Source organism: Ciconia boyciana, chromosome 2 (assembly GCF_034638445.1).
Source record: "Ciconia boyciana chromosome 2, ASM3463844v1, whole genome shotgun sequence".
Taxonomy (NCBI): Eukaryota; Metazoa; Chordata; class Aves; order Ciconiiformes; family Ciconiidae; genus Ciconia; species Ciconia boyciana.
In genome coordinates this window covers 81,348,749-81,367,432 of record NC_132935.1, presented here as the reverse complement: position 1 = coordinate 81,367,432, position 18,684 = coordinate 81,348,749, and positions in this window count along the sequence as shown.

Here is an 18,684-nt window from a genome sequence, read left to right as displayed (position 1 = left end):
CAGTATCGGTACTATTCTGAAGTGTTTTTACCTTCTAAATGTTTGTAAGGTATTATAAAATTTATGTCTTAGACCACTACATTGTATAATTTTCTATGGTACCATCACTTGAGAATTGCAGATTTCCTCACCACAGGATAAATCAAAGGTATTCTTAAATTAAAGACATACAGAAAAAATAATGTAGAAAACTAAGACAAAAAGTGTCTGTTCCTGAAGGTAATTCCCTGACTAGACAAATTAGTTTTGAATTTTGCAGTATGAAATAAAAAATTGTCATTAAATACTCTGTCACTGACTTGACAACTTCATGGAAAATAGGCATAACAAAGAAGCACATGATCTGAGCTACTTTGTGAGAAAATAAAATAGTTGCATTTCTAAGTGACTCTCTCAAGCAACAAAAGTGTCTCTTTAATGCAATCAAGTACTGCATTTTGTTTAGTATTTCTCAGATAAGTATGCCTGTTTGGCCTTTGACATAAATTGATAGGGATGATGCTCTTCTAACAGACTTGAAGTGTAACTTGGTAGTGGCTTTTCATTTAACAGAGAGTATCGCAGAGAGCTGTGGGAGATGACAATAATAGCTTCTTGTTATTTTTAGCTTAAAATAGTAATATTATTGTCCAACTCCATCGCTTGTACTTTAAAGCTATGTTCTGCAATGTTATATGTATGATAGGACTAATGAAAGAGACAAAGTGGTATATATAAACTGGAAGAATTTAATAAAAAGTAGTTTACACCAGACGGTATACTGGACTGCTTTAGCATAACTCATCTATTTGCTGGAGTTAACAAATGAGAACTTAAAAGTCTACTTTTGGTGGATGAAGGGATGAATATCTATAGATGACACAAGAGAATATAGACAATAGGTATCTCGGCAACAGCACCTGTAATTCTAAGTAGTAGTATCACTTTCAATAGCCTTTTTCTCAGCTAAGACAAAAGGAAACGATTTTGCAAGCAAATTTTCTTTGATATGCAGACAAATCCTTAATGAATGTTAGGAGGGGCCAAATCCAGCAGCCCAATGGAAGTGAGGCTGCTGCAGCTCCATTTTCCAACCTGGAACATGGTTTATAAGACAGTCATCAACATTGCCGTCAAAAGTTTTGAGGTCTCTTACATCTTCTGTGTCCATACCGTAGCCCACAGCTCCGCATTTATGTGTGGATAAAAGGAGTAAACTCTGCATGTCTTGCATAATATTTTTTGGTACTTTTGGAAACTCAGATTCTCTCCTTACTGGCCATTAGTATCCAAAAAGCTTACTAATGACCAGTAAGAAGAGAATCTGAGTCTCTTCCTGATGGTTCTATGCTGATGAACAACTGGTGGAAAGAAATAGGGAAGGAGGGTGTTTATTCATATGTTAATGTCCACTGTTCTGGTGGGTTTATAAAAAACATTTTAAGTTTTTGTTTGTTTGTTTTTACATTAAGCCAAATACAAGGTCAAATAATCTTCTTTTTGCCATTATAACAAGTTCAGTCTTGATTTATTGAAGTGTTCTCCTTTCTCTGCTTCAGATTGCAGCACAATAAAGGTAAGCGTAAACAAACTGCTCATTTCCTCTTGAGTAGTTCTTCAAAGCTTCTGCATTCTTTTCTTTACTTAAGATAAACATGGAACTGTCACAATGTTTTTTCAGTCAATTATTAGTACCTTTGTTTCACCCATTTACCTTTAAACTTGCCATATAACTAAAGTATTAGGTTAATGCAATGAAATGAAGTTGAATTTGTTATTTAAGTGGCTAGTATTTATCATGTTCCTGCCCAGTCTGTTTTGGTTCTTTTTTCCTCTTTTAAGTCTACTAGTATGTCTTCTTAGCTTATTTTTGTTCTTGTCCACTCCCAAAACTCTTACCCAACTTACTTCATACAGTCCCTTGGAAATTTCAGAATCCAAGCACTCAGTTCGAAACACAAAAACAGTAGGATTGTTAGTTTATTATAATTTGCTCAAGCAGGTCTGAATCAATCTAACAACAGAGTTATTCTTCTCCTGCTTGGCCAACTAAAGAATTCTGTAGTTAACCATTTAGCTTATACCACAAGAAACAGGAGTATATTTCATTTACTTCTTCCCTTCTCCCAGAGCAAATTGCAGTTTCTACCCAATGCTTCAAGCCTAAATATTTCTTCTACTGCCATCTCACAACAAATTGTGAGGCTTTACCCTGTTAAAATAAATGGGACTACTTATAATTATACTGCAATCAGTAGGGTTTACCAGTGTTACCATAATAAAATGACAAGTAACAGCACTCTTTGTTTTTAGAGGTTTAAGAAATGGTTCAGTGCTACTGGAAATCTGGTTGCGATGCTTGGTGCTCTGCTTTAATTTTTTGTAGATGTTGCAAACTATCTTTATTCTAAAACAATTGGAAAAGTGCGGAGAGGATTTTTTTCTCTGTCTTTGAGCTGCCAGCTGAGGTATCTTGACCAAACCTGATTTATTTTACAGTATTATAAAAAGGAGTGGAACTTGACGTAAGGAAGTAATCTCAGCACTTCTAAATTGATGATGGTGTATGGGTTGGGTTTTTTTAGTAAGAGGTTTCTGGAAGTCTGTTCATATCCACGAGAGGGAATGGGAGTGAAAAGAGTGATATGTAACCTCAGTGCTAACAGCAGAATTAAAGTTAATATCCTCTTTCAAAATCACTGTATATTTAGTTAAAAAACAGGAGAGCTGCAGATCACTCAGGTGGCATTGTTGCTTGATAAAATTATGACTACAGAAATACCAGTCTGAAATACCTTTTTACCTGAAATTCCTTGCAACAATGAATTGATATCTCAGAAGATGTAAAATTCATCTAGTGAGTTAAAATCCATTTTACACATTTTAAAAAATGCATAAGTAAATTAGAACACTGTAAGAAGTTAAAAATTTCCAAATGGCATATATTCTTACTGAATCAGTTTTGGTCTAAGATGCTTAAATTATCTGGAGGGGGGTCTATTTTGTTTTGTTTTGGTCTTTTTTTCTGTTCACATGATGAATTGACTTGTTTAACATGTACTATAAAACTCCACTGTATATTAATACGCACTATATATCTCCACACTCTACTTTGGAGGTGAATTAGAAATATTTAATAGGCAAGATATCTAGAGGTGATGAACTTCTTTTAAACATTTGTATATTTAAAGTACTGGAAGAAGTTAAGACTCTGTATTGCCTCTGTCTTTCAGAATGTAAAATTGCAGCTCTGACATATTAGCTTGTGGATAGCCTTGACTTCACATGCAAACTCCAGTTTAGAAGTGGTAGTCTTGCAAGCAGTCATCACATATTTCCAGTTCTACTTTCTGAATCAAAAAAGCCTTCTGATAGTTATCAGTTAAATTATACAGAATGCCTCCTCAAATAAATATCTTCCTTTTTTTAACCAAGTTTAGTTCCAGGGCCAAGCAAAATATTCATTTTCCTGTATTGAGAGAAATAGGCTGCTCTTTTGTGTCATTTAAACCAGACAGTGGACTTAAATGAGGTCTGAATCCAGCAAAATAAACAAATCTGAAAAAAATCTATTTCTCCAACATTTCTAAACACTGTGCTAAATCACTTATCACAGACCAAGCCAATGCAGATCACAATGAGCTGCACACCGTAATGAATGGCTTTTCTACTCCTGGCACTTTCCTTATTGAGTGGTTTTGCTCAGGAGGCAAATCCATTAGGTGCTGAAATAAAAATGTTTTCTCATGATACTGTCATGGTGTCTCTATGGAGACAGTCAGCAGCAGCTTTGTCTTCTTCATACGTTTTTGAAAGACTGAGAGAGAAAATAAAATGTCATTAGACAATATGCATAAATATGGATTTTTATACCTTTTTATCATATCATACCATATCATAAAACAAAGCATCTTATGCTTTTGAATAAAATGCTGAAAAAATAGCATAGCCAATTAACTGAACAGAGAGGTCAGATCAGAAAAATGCCCCTGGTATGTAGTTTTAGACTTTTGACTGAAAGAACTGAAAGATAATAATAAAAAGATAATAAAAGCCAGAACTTTAATTGTATGATAGAGGTGACTGGCAAAATTCTTTAAACCAGTGTTAATTTAATGACACTCTGCACACAGGAATCAAGTTACAGGGAATATAAAGGGGTTTCTGATGATAGTATGCGATTTGTACATTTGTGAATGTTCAGAGAAAAAAATTAAATTGAAAGGCCATAATTTGTTTTCTTGAAGGGCAAGAGGCTGTGAACAAAGTCTTTGTTCAAATCAATAAATGGGAAAATGGAAGCAATCACTTCTTTAATGGTTAATTGCAAACATTTTTATTGTACATTTGTTCCTAACATTATCACGTGTTCTTACGTTATGCATAAGCTAACTTCACAGTAATCAAATTCTCTGACTAAGTCTGACTATGTACCTACCTGAACAGTTTAGGTTTTGTTCCCACGCTATAGTAATGTCCCTTGATATGACAGTGACTTCTGTTGATGCAGAGGTGGCTGATGTATATCAACTCTAGGTTGTGGAAGGAAAAAACCCGTTTTGTTGTTCCTGGTCCTGTGAAGGTTTCTGTGGGTTTCAAGGCCACGTGGGTGGATCAGCCTTGTCACACATCCAGTGAGGTAATGTGCCATTTATAGAACAGATTCTGTCTGCCATCTTGCTATGGAAACACTACCTTAGGTACATTTCCTTGATAAGAAAAGTTCGCTTGACAGAGAATACACTTCCATAAACTATAGACAGGTAATCTAACAACTTGCTGCTCTAAAGGAGGAGTTTCAGTTAGTCTTTCTCTATCAACAGCCCTGCATTCTTACTGTACTTTGTGCCAGCTTCTTCATATCTTAGATCCTTTCATGGCTGCTTTAATATACTGTTATGTAGGGGAAAAATTTTGGACTGTTTTCTGTTGAGATAATATTAAAGCAGCTTACAGAAGGGCCAGAAATGTGCAGAATATGGTTCAAGGTGAGGGGAAGGAGGGAGAAGTGTGAGGAAAATTTCTTCATTTTGACAGCCGTGAGCTATTAGGCCACCTCTACTTCCCATAAAAAAGCAATCTTAGTCATGCTACTGTATTAGCAGTGTGACTTGGGTATAATGTCCAACTCATTCCAGTACGCTTGAAAGCTTAGAGTACTTTTCTATAGCTGAAGAAATACTTGAATTTGAGATGAAAGACCCAAAGGAGCTACAGAAAAATAGCTTGGTACCTATGAGAAAGACCATAGGTGAAAATGGATTGCCCTTCAAACCTTTTGTCAGCTAGTACAGGTAATAAGGCAAAACAAAAGTAAACGTATTAATACCTGTTAATAAAAAAAGGATGGTGTTAACAAGAGAGGTGAACCAGTTTATGAGCAGAATATTGTAAGCTTAAAAACTAGCTATTTCAGGGCATGGAGGCTATTATGAATCTGGAAAGAGAGAATACTGGACATGAAAAAAGACAGAATAACTGAGTAAAAAGAAAGCAGAACAACATCTGCAAAAAAAGCCCAGAATATACTGCTGGGAGTCACAGTCCTAGCTACTATAAACTGAGTTATTCCCTATTGAGAAGAAAGCACTGCATAAATAACAAGTGAACCAAAAAGGAATAAAACATATAGCAGCCCCATTTTCTATATCTGTAAAAGGAAAGAGAGGGAAAGCAACAGCAAAAATGTTTTGATGCTCACAATGCCTCAGTTGGTGGGAGCTAAATGTAGAAAACTATAAAAAGGAGCAGTGAGAGCTACTGGGAAAACTGAACAAGCAAGACCAAGTTTGCCACTGTCCATTGCCTATACAAGAAGATATGGTACCTGTGTAAATATCTGGGCTGGTGCGAATGAGAGCCTTTCATGTATATGGGGACTAAAGAAATTATTGCATGTACTTAAAAATTTTACATATGCACTGAGGAAACTCACTTAAGTTTGAACTATAGTTAACTGCTACCCAGAGCAGAAGGCTCTTTTGCTAGCATAATTGTAAAAGTTTCTTCACTGTGAAAATGGCTCTCATACCGGAATATTTAGTCCTGTATTCATGAGAGAGCTGTACTAGTCTTTCATCCCAATTTTTTTTGCCTATATTTTTCAGTATTTGTCTACTATATTTGTTTTAGGTGAATCATAGAATATCTCGAGTTAGAAGGAACCCATAAGGATCATCAGGTCCAACTCCTTGCTCCTTGCAGGACTACCTAAAACTAAACCATATGACTAAGAGCATTGTCCAGACACTCCTTGAAATCTGACAGTCTTGGTGCTGTTACCACTTCCCTGGGGAGCCTGTTCCAGTGAGCAACCACCCTCAGTGAAGAACCTTTTCCTAATGCCCAATCTGAACTTCACCTGACACAGCTTCATGCCATTTCCTCATGTCCTATCACTGGCCACCAGAGAGAGGAGATCAGCACCTCCCCCTCCACTGCCCCCCTTGAGGAAGTTGTAGACTGCAATGAGGTCACCCCTCAGCCTTCTCTTCTCCAAGCTGAACAAGTCAAATGACGTCAGCTGGTCCTTGTAAGTCTTGCCCTCGAGGCCTTTCACTACCTTGGTTGCCCTCCTCTGGACATACTCTAATAGTTTTATGTCCTTATATTGAGGCGTCCAAAACTGCACACAATACTTGAGGTGGGGCCGCACCAGTGCAGTGTAGAGTGGGACAACCACTTCCCTCGACTGGCTGGCTATGCTGTGCTTCATGCACCCCAGGACAGAGTTGGCCCTTTTGGCTGCCAGGGCACACTGTTGATTCATACTCAACTTGCCATCAACCCAAACGCCCAGACCTCTTTCCATGAGGCTGCTCTCCAGCCTCTTCTCCCCCAGTTTGTATGTATAACCAGGATTACCCCATCCCAGGTGCAGAATCTGGCACTTGCTCTTGTTAAATGTCATATGGTTGGTGATTGTCCAGTTCTCTAGACTATGCAGATCTCCCTGTAAGGCCTCTCTACCCTTGAGGGAGTCCACAGCTCCTCCTAATTTAGTAGCATCAGCAAACTTACTTAATGTACATTCGACTCCTGCATCCAGATAATTTATTAAAACATTAAAGAGCACTGGCCCTAAAATTGAGCCCTGGGGAACCCTACTGGTGACTGGCCGCCACCCTGATGTAACCCCATTTACTATAACTCTTTGAGCCCAACCCATCAGCCAACTGTTCACCCAACGTATTATGGACTTCTGAGCTGGACATTTTGTCCAGAAGGATACTGTGAGAAACTGTAGCAAAAGCTTTGCTAAAATAAAAAAAACCCCCACATCTACTGGCTCCCCTTGGTTGACTAGGGGTGTGACCTTGTCATAAAAATAAATTCAGTTAGTAAACAGGACTTTCCCCTCATGAACCCATGCTGGCTGTGACCAATGACTGCATTGTCTCTCAAGTGTTTTTCAATAACTTCCAGAATAACCTTCTCCATAATTTTACCAAGCACTGAAGTGGGACTGACAGGCCTGTAATTACCAGGGTCTTCCTTCTTACCCTCTTGACAATTGGGAAAGCATTTGCCAGCTTCCAGTTGACTGGGACCTCTCCAGATTCCCAAGACCATTGAAAAATAATGGAGAGAGGTCCGGCGATAACATCAGCGAGCTCTTTCAGTACCCTGGGATGAATCCCATCAGGCCCCATAGTCTTATGTGCATCCAGCTGGAGCACCAAGTCTCAAACAACTTCCGAGTCAGCTAGGAGTTTATCATCCCCTCAGTCACAGTCTTCCAACACAGGGCTCTGGGGGTCCCAGGGCCCATTGTTGGTGTTGAAGACAGAGGCAAAGAAGGCATTAAACTTCTCTGCTTTTTCTTCGTCTGTATTTGTGAGGTGACCGACCTCATCAAGTAACAGACCAATGTTATCGCTGATCCTCCTTTTGCTGTTAACATATTTAAAAAAGCCCTTTTTGTTGTTCTTCACAGTAATGGCCAGCTCTGTTCGAGCTTTGGACACATAAATTTTCTCCCTACGATAGCAAACAGCATCTCTGTAGTCCTCCTGTGTAGCCTGTCCTTGCTTCCAAAATCTGTACACTTTCCTTTTCAGGCAGAAAGTTCTAGTCTGTTTTAAGAATGTCTTATAGTGGTCTGAATATTTTCTATTAAAGCAAGTAGAAGGTAGACTGCTAATGAACAAGCAGTCTACCTGAACAGTTCATGTTAGAGAACAAGTCTTATGAGGAGCGGCTGAGGGAACTGGGGTTGTTTAGTCTGGAGAAAAGGAGGCTTAGAGGAGACCTTATTGCTCTCTACAACTACCTGAAAGGAGGTTGTAGTGAGGTGGGTGACAGTCTCTTTTCCCAAGTAACAAGTGATAGGACAAGAGGAAATGGCCTCAAGTTGTGCCAGAGGAGGTTTAGATTGGATGTTAGGAAAAATTTCTTCACTGACAGGGTTATCAAGCATTGGAACAGGCTGCCCAGGGAAGTGGTGGAGTCACCACCCCTGGAGGTATTTAAAAGACAGGTAGATGTGGTGCTTAGGGACATTGCTTAGTGGTGGACTTGGCAATATTAGGGTAATGGTTGCACTTGATGATCTTAAAGTTCTTTTCCAACCTAAATGATTCTATGATTCTACGAAAGATGGTAGTGGATATCTAAGTTTGCAAGGGGATGGAATGCAAGCAGAGGAAAATTTTGAAGTGCTGGATTAAACTATGACCATTATTATCAGAAGTCAAATTCTACCACATTCACTTATTTTGGTTGTTCTTTTCTTTATGAGTGGTATCATTAGAATAATTTAATCTTCATGCATAGTAACTCACTAGCTGCTATGAATAAGCATAGTGAAATCTAATCCTGGGGGAATGAGTGGCATAAACTGCTACTATCCATGGAATGTTAACAACATCTGAGTTAACAAAAATGATTTATGTCTGTGTAGTATTCACTGAAGAGAGGCATTTATTATTTTAATAAGACAATAAAACTAATTAAACTAGACTTGCTCTTTAAATTTACCTATAAGCATATTGTCTTATTTAATAATTTGCCACTCTCTGGACTATATTTTCTTCCTCTCCCCTTTATCCAGGTCACAATTAGGAAACATCTCCAATTTTTTCCCAAGTCCAAGTGACATGCATCTAGAAGAGGTCAAACCAGGAGAAAGTGCATTCATTCACAAATCATAGAACAGAAAAAAAAAGTCATTTACTGTTATGATCTACACAGTGGTAGTGATGCCTTCTGTCATAATTTTTCCTTGTGGTTTAAAATAATAAGATTGATATTCTAACCTCAAAATATATAAAAAGATGTGATAGTACCCAGGAAAGCTCTGAATGAAAATACTCCATTTTCACTAGCCAGAAAAAATTAGAGTGGAATTTTTCAAGTGTCCTCTTAGAACTAATAGAAAAGAGATCCTTGACTTTATTCCAATGTGACTACATGTTCTTTTCAAGGACAATATCCATGGTGTAGTGTTTTTCATAACTTTCTGGTAGGTCCAGGAGAAGCTTTGTGCATGAACAGTTACCACATAAAATAAATGTGTTCTGTAAGCACAATACTTTTTATTTTCACAGATTGATGTGAGCATTCATTTATCACTTTTTTGCCACTGTGGCACACTTCCTGTGAGCTTCAGAATTCAAACATGCAGCCCAGAGTCCATATCAGAATATGAGGGAAATTAATCCTCTTCTGGTACACTTTTTGGGCAATACAGCTCAAACAAGAGCCCATTGTGTCTCTCTTTTGATATAGTAGGCAATGTGCAATAGGCAATACATATTTTCTGGTATTTGACTGAGACGAGACACAGTACTCCTTAGTTGGTTTCGGATGCTGATCCCCAACTTCTTTCTCATCTACGTCCTAGTACAGGTAAACTTCCTCTCTCCCCAGATACTTAATTTGATTAATAATTTAGTATTATTATTAGTTATCTACTCGTGGTTAAGCTTAACTTACTTCAATTATCTTACTGCAAATATATAATGAAGAAAGGTTCTAACAATTTCTAGTGAAAACTTATATAGTTAACTATTACAGTTAAAACCACAAAACCTTAGTAGTTAAATTCTTCAATAACTTTGAAAATAGGTAACTCTCTTGGCTTTGGCTTATATGGGCTGCAGTTCCAGAAGATAAAATTTGTCCATATTTCACTATACTTTGTTGATCTTTTAACATGCCTGTTGAAGAGCAATTTCCAAATTCTTGCTGTTGCTGCTCAAGTTATTTCGTTTTCTGTGATGTCTCCCAGCATGCTGACTTACTGTGACTCTCAGTGAGCTTGATTCTGAGAAAGAGATGGTTGGCTTCCAGTCCCAGAAGTTATTTTTCCTCCTTCTCCCTTTCCAAGCCAACTGTTCTGTTAGCAGAATTCTCTCTCAGCAGGCAGCTGCCAGTGCTGTTGCTCAAGTGTTTTTGCTGGTGTGTGCTCTCATTGAGATATTGCCAATAAACTTCATGATGCTTCCTGTTGGGATATCTTGGCCTTTTCAATGCCACTGCACAGCAAACTGCCTTATGGCAGATCTTTTTTTTTTTTCCAGAGAGACTAATATTCCAGACTTATGTACAAGAAACGGCAGAAGCTCTGCGTGAGTTTCCTGTTGTTCACTCCTTCTTTACTCCATACAGTTTGTAGTCCTTTTTTGTTGATTCTGGGTTCCATGCACTGCTTCCGTCTGCCACTTCATCATCAGACATATGGACTTGCATATTTCTCATGTCTCTTTTAAAGAAAGAGAACTTCCTTCTTCTGAAGTCTTAAATTCAGAAACTAACAAGGAAGCAGTAGTAAAGTTTTCAGTAGGAAGAAAATTAGAACCAAGTGGCCAGACTGTAGGCTGTGATATATCTGAGATGACTAACGTGCTGAAGAGCTTTTGAATGTTGTTCTAGTCCTGTGCTAAGCTTACGCTATTTCTCCAGCTTACTGACAACATATGAAGTAAAATCTCAGTCCTTTGTTCCCCACAACCAGTCTCTGGAGGGACTGAGATGTCATTTCAGTGGGCAGTCACCTGACAGAGAAGTGGCAGGGTCAAAATTTCTGATCCCAAGAAGAGTAAGCAATGTATGTTGCTTCCATCTAAGATCCCCTGTCCTGCTGTTGCCAGACCTGGCTCTTGGGAATGGACTGGGTCTGTCTGACTGCTAAAGAGTGCAGTTCTACGTGGCTGGTGTCCTAACTATCCAATATCTTGCACAGGAGGAGGTGAAATACTCAAAAATCTTTATTGATTTAGTGCAAGTGATTCTGCATCTCCTCTTAAAAATATTCAAGTAAGCAGTAGGCATCCAAAAATGCAGATATAAGATACAGTGATATTTTCTAAATAATGTGTTATTCTCACTCTGTAGACTGCATTATTCTTCTACTTCTTGGATTTTAATGCAGTACATATTTCATTATTATAAACATCCCTATGTGGAAACTATGATTAACCTTCAAAAAACCCCTATAGATAGCTTGTTTAGCTGTGCTGTGTGTAGTTCTTGATGACTGAGTCCCAAAAGAACTAGATGTATTTGAATGTGAAAGAAGGAAAATTGTTCTTTTTCATGTAACGGTGTCTAAGAATGACTCAGCAAGCTTAAACTATCTGTTGTGCAAACACATGGACTTGAATGGCATCTTACCTTTCTTTGAATTTTTCAGAAGTGCTTTCAAACTCTTGCATTTGTTCATGACTATAGGCTGAGAGAGTATAATCTTTATAATAAATATTAGTATAACAGATCTTAAAGATAAATATATCAGTATATATATTTACAATAGACCCAGCTGCCAAAAAATATATATAATAGAGCTAGCAGTTTCTGAATTGTATGTGCAAATAGGGTGACACAAAAGGAAGTTCTTACACGAATGCATAAGAACGTGCTCTAAGTCTGCTTGTACAAACAAAAGAGCAAATATTAAATGTGCAGTTCTGAGCTTACTTTGCAAAATCACACCCTCATAATCAATATCGAACTATGTAAAAGGAAGCCATGGTTTCTGAGAACTGAAAAGTAGGTAGTATAATAGAAGAAATCTTTGATCACACTTTCCCAGCAGCATATTACAGAAATAAACCTATTACCTCAAAGATCAGAAATATACAATGTAGTGACTGAAAATGGAAATTATATGAAAGTTACTAATATAGCATTGAAACAACTTTTTCAGAATGTTTTGAGGTGGGGAGATAGTGAATCTTAACATTTCAGTAACAGGGTTTTTTAGTTTATATACAGGTGTTATTTTAAAAATGTAAAATAACATAAATAAAGTGTCAGGTTCATAAACCTTGCTAATTTGTTCATAACCTATTTTATGTCACAAAAATGAACAGGTTTTGTTGGTTTTTTTTTTACTGGAAGAATTCATGTATTTGAATACATGAACGAATTATATGAATTATACACAACATGAATTATAAACAATGAATTTGACAGGAAATTTACTTGAATTCATATAGTGATCATGGATTGATTTTGCATGGTGGGCCCATATTTTGACTGTCCATTTATAACTGTAGCATTTTTGATTAGTTGTTAATGCTCAATGAAATCAGTTTTCTCCATATTTTTTAATTCAACCACTCTGCTGAGATAAATTATCACTGTGAAAGTGAGTTATTTTTGAGGTAACTCAGCAATTCCAGCTACAAGGGCTGGTTAGGATGTTCTTTGAACATTGGTCAGACAAGATTACCTGAAGCTTTTTGGAGAAAGACATTCTGATAAAAATAAAATTTCTCAGATCCTAAGTCAACTTTGGGTAGAAACACTTAGAACAGTATTTGGGTGTGTACATAGCAGAGGCTAAAATCTTTATCTTAGAAAAAAATGTAGGCTAGAACTAGAAAACCTCTTATTTCAGGTGAGGAGCTTTGTTCACTGAAGTATTGCCTAATCTTGATTATAGCAACGTTATCTTTCCACTGCTCCTTCAGTGTTCTCTCATCCTTTCTCAGTTTATGCCCAAGGATTTCCTCAAGTTCCTGGTATACTAGTTTTCTCAGTTGCATTTACTTTACTTAATAAAGATTGTTCTTTTTTTTTTTTTTTGTAACAAATGAAAAGTACTTTTCATGTATGCCTGTTGTTATATTTGTTATAAATATGGGTTGCCATTTTCTAGTAGCTATAATGATAGAACCTGCTCTATAATTTAAAGGAAAAAAAAACCCCAACAATATTTAACTTAAGGTAACTTCCCCCCCCATTTGAGAATTTTACAGTGTCTAAATTTCAAAAAATAGAAATTCAGTTTTGGTCTTGTTCAAAGATACAATTTCTATTGAGACTTGAAATGTTCAACTTCAAGTGGCTTGGCCTTTTGTAAAGTCTGAGTTGGAACTAGATTCTTTGCCCCATAAAGTCAAAAGTTATTTTTTTGCTGAAACTTAATTGTATTTTATAGAATCTTCTGTAAACCAAGTAATGTGGTGATAATACGAACACAACTGCTTATGCATTGTACTCTTAGTGTTTTACATTTAGAAATATGAAATGGTTGCTACCTTTTTCAGGAAAGATTTGTCGGTTTCTCTTATATCAGGAAATAAAATGAAAATATTGATTCACTGATTCAAGTTTTCCCATCCAGACTGAAAAAAGTTTCGTTTACAGCTCTGACTAGAGTTACTCAAATGTTGATGAAATGTTGCTGAAAATGAATCTAAAGTATTTGTTTGATGTTATTATGACTGTTTTTTACAGGACACCAGTATATTAGCATCATTTAAAATAATTCCTCGTGCAGTTGTTCATCTGGATAATTGCTAAATCATCCCTTTCTCTTAATAATTAGGGCATTAGATTCAAAGTTATTCATTCCTTAGACTGGGGCCCAGGATATTTACTGTACTTAGGTTTAGCAAATCAAAGCCCCTCTTTTAGGAAATCTTACCAAATATTCTATAGCAACCTCACAGTCTTTCTGAAACACAAGTATAGTGAATTAAAAGACTTTCAAGGAGAATTCTAAAATCTCATATCTAGCTTACCTAATGCTCCCCACTCTGTAATGTTCACCTGCACAAATCCAACTTTTTCAGATACTCCAGAAAAGCCTTTTGGTAACTGTCTTACTGAATAGTTCTCAAGAATGAACTTCTCCAGATTAAGAAAGAGTGTCACCTGTTATCCCCTGAGAGTTCCTTCATTCCTGAGCATATGGCACTGTCAAAATCACTTCTGTTAACTCCAAAGGTTGCCAAAACAGACATTATAGAGTCACTGCCAGTGCCATTTCCTTAAGTACTTGCTATTGTGTAGCTCATCGCAGGCCTTTCTGTTTGTTTTTCTGAGTCTTGCTGTTGTAACCCACTGTAGACACACAAGAGAACACAGTTTAACTGAAGTGGTCATGAATTAATTAGCAGTTTGATGTAAAGAGTTTTGCAACTTTCATGTATTTGTTTAAAGGTATTTCTTTTCTGTATCTTAAATGTCTCAATTTTTATAAATGTCCAACATTATACAGTAGATAGGGTCTCTGACAGCAGCCAGTTTTTGATTCTCAGTATTAGAACTTCAGCCTGAGCATTCCGACATTTGATATGGAGAAGAGATGTGGACTTGGTAAGGGCCTGATTCCAAAAACTATATATATTTAACTTCTTTCTCTTTCTAGTAGTTATCTTTAATCAGAGCTCTATAGCAGTGGAACAGAAACTTAGGCACTGTTCCAACTATCATTCAGTATCAGGCTGTAGCAATTATTTTTTCTTTTTTTTTTCCCTGTGCCTCTCTCAAAGGAATACAGAAAATCCTTTATGATTAAATAACTATGAAGTATTGTAAGATACATGTATAACAGACCTTACAGCAAGGCAAATGTGCATGTTTGTTTTGAAACGGGTGGCATTTGGGACAAGAAAGAAGTTTAATCTTAGTTTTACAAATAAGACACTAACTGCAGGTATTCCTCCTACCTTCTGTTTTCTTTTTCTGATGGAAGAAGAATGGTTTTTGACCAGCAACAATGACATTGTGGTGTCACATGAAGGGTACACCTCGAGAAACAAACCAAGCAAGATTAAAAATATATTTATCCAATACTGACTAAATAAGGATGTTTTTAAAGGGATATCTAGCTTAAGATCAACATTTAGACACTTAAAAATGTATGGCACAATGTGAACATCAGAAATCTCTGGTTTACTTCATCTCCTTTGGATTTGCAATTTTGCAAAGAAATTATAAGTTTCTTCATTGAAGAATGTTGGAAAAGTTGACATTCTTTTTCCTAACAGCAAGCTAGCATGAGACTTCAAGTAATATCCTGGCAAGAAGCTGTCGTGTCAATCCATACTGTATGTGAGAGGTGAAGATGGGACTTAATAGGGGAAATTTAGGAATCAATGACAAGTCAAATACATAACAAAAATCAACTAATTCCTGATGACATAAATTTATTTCCTGCCAGCTCATCTCTGGATTCATCCTGGATCAACTTCATTCATCTCTAACAGAGCTATCACAGTTCAGAAATAAAAATAAAATTGCCTAAATGATGTGTCTAGTGAAATATGGAGGCTATAGGATCAGTCATGTAGTGACAGCTTTGAAATATACATTCGGTTGAATACCATCTGTTTTGAATGCTTTAAATTGTGCTAAGTAAATTTACGAAGTTTTTCTGGTAAAATCACTTAAGTGTGTGCAAAATATTCACTGAAATAAAAGTTTGGGACTAACATTAAAATACAGGTAACTCCAATCATTGTAAGAAGGACTCACAGTAGGAAATGAGCCATATTCCACACACTGGCATAAACGATAACCACTTAAAATAGAGCACTTAAATGACAAGGCTGTTTTTGTAGTTACCAGGACAACAAAACTAAAGTTACAAATTCAGACAATGAAGTTAGTTTAATTCATAATAGTAAGATTTTTATTCTTTGTAACTGAGGTCACACAAGTAGAAGCCACTTTTAGAAATTGTGACACACTATGCTGAAGGGTATGGGCTCCACAATCTGTTCTTGCGCAGCTACTGTGGTCTTTTTCTGAGGCTGTTCAAATACTAAAGTTTATGCTGATTGACATAAATAAAGATGTTTTCTATTGGTTATGAAAAGTCCACGACATGAAATGTGAATTAAAAAAAAAATAATTTGAAATTAAATTCAAGCTCTAGTGCCTATACATGTTAAAAATTGTTTAACATTTAAATTCTGTTATAAACCATGCGCTTTAATCTATTTGAAAGTGAATTTAAGATTAAATTGCTTTCAGTTCAGTCTAACATCATCTTCTATAAACTACATCCTGAAGTTGTGCATTTTTGTTTGTAACTGTTTCCAAACATTAATTCTAGAAGCTTAGTTTTAATGCAAAGAAATAGTAATGTAAATTTAACCTGAATGAAATCATAAAGGATATACTTCAATTTTAAATCAATTTGGTAGAGAGTATTCAAAGTACTTGATATCAGGGATATGTTTGTTATTGACAATTACATGCACACAATTATCTGAACAGCTAACAGCAAAGGAAAAAATATACCTGTTCTTTACAAGAAAATTTTATAGCTTGTCCTGTGATGTTATTAATGGAGAAATCTGACCACAAATACTGATGTGAGAAATGCCCTTTCATATGTTTTCACTTTGATAATTAAGAGAAGATATTGTTCTTAGTAAAATAGTGTAAATACTATTTTCATGTGGATAAAAGGAAATGGGTATCTGTACTTCCCAACAAATAATTGTCCATCCCTCTTCTAATTAATTCTTGGACTTCATGTGGATTCAAGAGTTTTTTGAACATTGTTTCAATGCTTTCTGACAATTTTACTATGCGGACATTCCTCATAGTAGATTTTTTGTTTGTATTTTCTTGAATATGTATGTTTAGCAAATTTATCTTATGGCTTAATATTTCTTTTGGATATTAGAAGTGTTAGTCATATACATTTTCAGATAAGTGATGAACAAATAAAGCTTTTATTTTTATTATATCAATGATTTCATAGCAAATACATCATTATATTGTAATGTTTTTCAGATTATAAGAAAATTCTAACCTGTTCACCCTTGTTAAGGGTCTACCTTGGATGTAAACCTAGATGGTTTCTATGCAAATAATGCCAAATAATGCCACAGAAGGAAGTTAAATAAGACTTGTGAAGTACAGTCAACCCGTAAAACATGTTATGCAAAACTAGCTCTCAAGGCACTGGGATGCCTGGTCCAATTTAATAAGTGCAAACCAGTCAGTCCTCCTGCACATGTTAGCAGAGTTCCTTAGACATCTTTCAATTCAGCATTTGATTTTGATCAGCAAGATTATTTTGAGACAGTAATATATACTCACAAGGCTAATGGGGGGGAGTGGGGGAAGAAAAAGCAATGCCTGAATTGTCAAAGCATTTAATCTTTAAGGAGTTTAAGTGGAAACTTATTTTCTATTTTTTTCTTTTGTTTACATTTTTTCCTTTTAAATTTTTCAGTATAACTAACATCGAGCTGTGATTGCAAAATCTCATACTGGTACCAGTCTTTCCAATCAGATTTTTTCTTACTGAATTTTACCAAAAAACAACTATTTCTTTCTTCCTCCATTCTCTTCCAGTTGTTTCCATGTAAAGAAGTACATGGAAAGTTTCACGGTCCATGTAAAATAGCCTAACGTTAAAGAAAATCATGAAAATGAAGAGTTCTTTTGACTATCAGTAGTAACTGCTGAGACAGGCTTCCTTTGTCTACACATTTTCTCATGTTTAAGACCATAGGAACTGTGAGAAAGATTGTCCTCCCACCGTCTATTCAGCTTTCTACTCTCTGTTAGCAAGTGGAACTGGTACCATGTCGTTGGCTAGAAGTATAATTTAAGGATAATGATGGATCACCCCTGCTCTCCAGTTTTCCACTTGTTCCTTCCAACAGGATGAGGCTGCAGATTGCTCAGACTAATACATTTTTTATGTAGTACGTACTTCATATAGTATATGAAGACCAAAATTAACTTGTGTAGTCATAACTTTCCACTCCTGCAGTATATCGCACATCCAATATCAGATAGTCTATTGTGGTTTTTTTCTACAGTTTTTCTACTTTCAAGACAACAAAACATGGTTATGGACTGACAGTTAATGATTTTTTATGAAGATGTGATGTCTGTGGTCCTTACTGCCTCTAAAATCATTGAGTAGATAATAAAATTTGAAACTCTTACACCACAACGAAAGAAGTGTCCTTTCTTGGGGATTCTCCAGTTTTATATTTACCTTTCTTCTTAATTTTCCAGTTTCGTGTTTAGTTTTTGTTTCTTAATGTGTTTGGGAATAGAATGAGATGGATAGAATGGGATTTAGCTGTGGTATTAAGGGAAAGAAACTTTTTTCCTATTTTCCTTAAGTGTGACTGTGCTCACGCTTAACAAGAATAAGCTTGGATAAAATTGAACTCTCTCAAAGTAATTCCTCTTTTTTTTTTTCTTTTTTCTTTTTCCATGGTAAGGTTTAACTATGACTCGTAAGTAGAAGGCAGTGAGCAAATGGGAAGTGGACAGATAAATATGCTCTCATATCTCAGCAGAAACTTGCTGATGTGGCATGCTTTGTATCTTCTAGCTACTGAATTTTTATGTGTGTTTATACTTGTGCATCATCTTATTTCTACAGCATGCTGTCAATTTTGTCACATGAAATGAAAATGAGGCTAGCATCCATATTGTTTAGTCCCATACAAAATAGTCTGTCATATTTAGCCTCAAGCTGAAGGATGC